Genomic DNA, 5,277 nt, shown 5'->3' on the forward strand with positions numbered 1-5,277 from the left:
CCACAGGAATATGTTCCAAGCGAAAGAATTTTACTTTATCATAAATATTTTGTGTTGCACTTGTCTGTATATGTTGTACAATCGGATATCTATCATCTTTTTGTTTGATTTCTCTCAAATGTTCACCAATTCTCATTCTTAGGGGGCAGATTGTACTTCCAACATATATGCGTTTGCATTTGCACATAATAATGTAAACAACAAACTATGTTCCACAAGTAATATTTGTTCTTATTTTAAAGCTATTACCCTTTCGATCGACATATTCTCTCATACCATGCCAAGCCTATTTACACACCCCGCATTGACCACATCTGTAGAAACCTTGATTGTATTCTGTGAGCCAATTCCCATTATTCTTTGGCATTAGGTAACTCTGACATAATAGATTTCTTAGTGACCTTCCTCTTCGATACGTGATTTCCAGATCATTTAATATGGAGACCTTCAAAATCATATCTTGTCTAAGAATATTCCAATGTTGTCTCATGATTTTCTTCATTGTGTATGCAATGTCTGTATAATCTGTAATCAGTCGTATTTTTCCTTTATCTCCATCTAATGTCTTTCTGTGGGGTGATAAAGTCTCTGTTCTTTTGATTTTCATAATCCTTTTCTGTGCATCCTTAATTGTATTTTTATTGTAACCTCTTTCTTCAAAACGTTGTGTCATATCTTGTAGACATTTTTCAAAATCCATTTCCCTGCTGCAATTTCATCTTGTCCTTATCATCTCTCCAAATGGAATTGCATGGATCTGATGCTTTGGGTGTGCACTTGAGACATGCAAAATCACATTACACGAGATAGGTTTTCTATATAGTCGACTTTGGATCTGATCATCACTAATAAATAATTCTACATCCAGGAATTCTATTCTCTCCATACTGTATTGATAGGTAAACCTAATGTTTAGATCATTTCAATTTAAATATTCACAAAATTCAATCAATTGTTCTGTATTTCTTACCCATATCATAAGGCAATCATCACTGAATCGTCCCCCTTACAAAATATATTTCTGCCAATTTCTCACTCCGGGTCCCAAGATCCACTTCCCCTCAAACCATCCTATGTAAGGATTGGCATAAGAAGGAGAGAATCTCGATCCCATCGCTTCTCCTTGACTTTGTCTGTACCATTGGTTATTAAAGAGAAATACATTATGATTTAGGATTAGATCTACCATGTTTATAATCATCTCAGAATGTTTGAGCAGGCTTATTGACCTGAGATTCATCATATACTTCAATGCTTTAAGACCTGCTTCATGTTTGATACTTGTGTACAATGCTACTACATCTAATGTTACTAACATCAGACCATTTTCCCATTGCATGTCTCCCAATATTCCCAGAATATGTTTTGTGTCCTTATTGTACGAAGGTAAATTCACTACCAACAGTTGTAGAAATAAATCTACAAATTCTGAAATTCTTTCCGTAGGACCTCCATTTCCTGATATTATTGGTCTGCCTGGGGGGAAAGGAAGATTCGTATGTACTTTCAGAAGAGTATAAAAGCATGGAAATCTAGGTCGATCTACCTTTAGATATGCATATTCCTCATCATCCAATAGTCCCTGTTGATATTGGTAAATTTATGAATCAGATTTAATGAAAGAGCTTCACGGCACTCTTCATCTCTTAATTGATTATAAATCTCATCATAGTCTCTCTTATTCATCACTACAATATTCCCTCCTTTCTCAGCTTGTCTAATAACAATATTCTCATCATCCTGTAGTGATTTTAGTGTTTGACACTCCTTTACAGTAAGGCTACTTTTCAACCTTCCACTCTTTGTTTTTGACGCCTGTTTGACAAAGTCCATGTTCACCAATTTGTAGAAAACTTCAATATTACTATCACTCCCCAACCTGGGTGACCAGTTAGATTGTTTCTTTAGACCACTTGTTTCATGTAGATCTGATAATATTTTTAAATTATTTAGTACTTTTTGGATAGTAGTTGGCACATCCTCATAATCTGTAATAGACATTAAAGTTGCTTTTTCATGAATATCTTGTATTGTCAAATCACTATATTTTATCGCATCTCTCATTGGTCCCATACTTTGTCCCATCTGTTGTCTAATCTTATAAAATCTCTTTAATTTCAAGCGTCACACAAATTTAAATAAATTGATTTGCTATCTGCAGATATCCCATTTATTGGTAGGGCAGAAACCTAAGCCTTTACTAAGAAGTGATATGATGTCTGTGGTTAAACATTTCTCTGATAAGTTGATCACATTAATTTGCTGATTTCCTAAGGTCCTTGTACCCTCTTGTCCCAAGATCTTGTTTTCATGCCCACCCTGTGTGTGGTACTTCCTTCCTCTACACCCCCATCCTTGTTTTCCTAAAAACTCCCTTCTTTATTCCGGTTTCCCCTGCGTTATTCTACACATTTCTTGTAAAAAAGTATTCTCATTTGTAGGACCTTTTTGTCTGGTCTCCTCTCTTCTATCGGTATCACTATCACCTGATTACTGTAGTTCAGGACATTGTGGCTGCTTGATGTACCACCACCTCATCACCTCTGGAGGGTACTGTGGCACTTGTTGTATGTGTATGTCTGCCACAGAATCCCCTAGAAAGTAATGCAGTTGGAACCCATCATCTGTGCCATCTTGTCGTCAAGTGTGAGCTATGTGTGGTACACTTTGCAGGTTATGGTGCTGTAACAAAGTTGTGAGCAGCAGGCATGCTATGTACATATACAGCTGGCCTGTGACCTATGACACCAGACATCCATAAATATGTGGTCATCCATTAAAAATCCTTTTACACACAATTCCATGCCAGCACACGTTAATCTCAGAACTAAATGCAAACCAGTGTCATTGCATTACCCCACATCATACATGATGGGAATGTGATGGAACACCATGTTGACTCAGAATTGGCTGCCCAACACTCCGACAAAATCACAATGCAGGGATGTGCCATATTGAGTAGGAGAGGGCACATCAATGTGTTGTTACCTATGTCAGCGTCGATCTTGCTTCCAGTACTCGAACCAGCCACCCTTACACCATGGTCCTTAGCTGGCTGCGTTGAGGTGGAGATAGTCACTGTGCAATGCGAGGTACCTTCCTACATAAACAAAATCTACAAAGGGACTTTGCACTTTTGATGTGAGCTGCCAAATGCAGAAACAATTTTAATAGTAACGTTTGGAAGGCACAGCAACATATATGTAAACCTATTGTGCCCTGCTAAAGCCACACCTTGGTGTGTGTGCATGATTTGCTACAGCCTCTAGAGTAAGCAAATGTGTAGATCTGGGACACCATATAATGGGTATTGGTGTTGCTATGGCACAGCCACTGCAACACCCACTGCACGTTCCTTTCACACAAAGTACTGCAATGAAGGGGCCATGTTGACAAGTTGATGTGAAGCCATAAAATGTTTACTAAGCCCACCATGTATAGACAGTGCAGGGCATAGCATCCCTGGAGCATCTCAAATATAAAGGCTTTGGTGGTGTGTGGCCCTATTACACATGTCCCATTATGTCACCATCCATCCGCCTATGACTTCGTATCACTGGCTCACAAAGCTACATCACTAAATGAATTCCACTCTATTAACTGACTCACATCAAACCCTGGAGTAGATAACAGGTGCCACAATATGGCACTTACTGGATGCATCATGGTCGTTGAATCTTGCAACTTCTCTGATGGTCTAAGGGGCAGGTCTACCTGTAAGACATGAATGTAGAACATTGCTTAGTGTAAATCCTAGTTTATGCTAATGGACAATATAATTCAGTGTATTAGCCTGAATGTGACACACAATGTACAGGTCAAATGGAACTGACAGTAGTCTGGACCCAGCATATGGTTAGGCTTCCTAACTTGGCCTTAAAAAATAACACCAAGAGACTGATAGCACTACAGTATTGCAACACCTATTGCATCTATACTGTCCTTGTGGGCCTTAGTGCAACCCTTACTCACATCCATGTGTGTGCGTAGTCATTATTATGACACAGCATGCTGGCAGTTTGAGCCAACATCATGTTTAAATGTGATGGCCAATGATGTACTCAGCAGGAGATGCTACAGTTCACGGAAACTCCTGCTGAGTACATAGGGGCCCTTCTCAAACATTTATATGCACACATTTCACATCTTTATTCTGCAGCTTTACAGAGTGTTTGGATTTCATACTTTGGAACATTTGTTGTGACGCTGAGTTCTGGATTTTGGCCTCCCTAACTAATTTTACACACCCTTTCATGCCTGTTTAATGGCACATGTGTCCTCCCTAGCTGTGTACATAGAAAGTTGTACTATGCATGTATCACTACACTTGAGGTCATAGATATGGAAGAGGCACAGCACCTAGTGCCGGCCTTGTTGAAGGGCGGGCCCTAGCGCACTCCAGAAATCACCATGTGTGCACCATCTCCAATAGATTGCGCACCATGGTGGTAGTTAGGGGGAGTAGATCAGATTAGTTTGACAGTAGTTTGCAGGATTAACATCATTTTTTGTTTTCCAGAGTACTGCTTAGCACCCAGGAATCCATTGATCATGATAGGAGCTTATGTTTAACAGCAGTAAAGACCAGGCATTAGGAAATCCATCACAAATGGGGTGCAGCAGTCTCATTGACTTCTTTTTGCTAAATTGGAGGACCCCTTTGCCCCAGAACAGCCACTTTACATACATTGTGGGTGGCACAGTGAAGTACACCAGTAATACAAAGAGCGAGTAAATAGACAATTAATACCGACTAAAAACAGGACACAGCACAAGGGACACAACAAGACCTCCAAACACACCACAAATCCACCATCACCTCTAAAACACAACCACGCACAGTCACAGGGGAACAAGCTGTGATGTGAAAGTGAAGCCACACTTACTGTACCATTTTTTGCACGCAGGATATGCTTGTACATCCCTTCCTGGGGGTGTGAGTCACATTTTTTGCATCATGTGTATTTTTTTTTTTACGCATGAAAGTCATGCATCAATTTTTCTTAATGGTGCAGTGGTAACGTAGAATTGCCGCTCAGGGCTCAGGAATCATTTTCGCAACGTTGCGGTGTGGTGTTGGTGCATTAGCATAATTTATTTGACGCACATCGAAGTTGCATAATTTTTCCTATTATAGCCCTTGAATGCATCCTTTCACATGTTACATGGCCTGTTCAACTTTGTTTTATATGTTTTGTTGCTACGTGTGCTAATCTATGCATGGATGACATTACACTGTCATTGGTATGTGCAACCAAAATGTGTTTTTATGACTCA

Source organism: Pleurodeles waltl, chromosome 7, assembly GCF_031143425.1.
Source record: "Pleurodeles waltl isolate 20211129_DDA chromosome 7, aPleWal1.hap1.20221129, whole genome shotgun sequence".
NCBI classification, from domain to species: Eukaryota; Metazoa; Chordata; class Amphibia; order Caudata; family Salamandridae; genus Pleurodeles; species Pleurodeles waltl.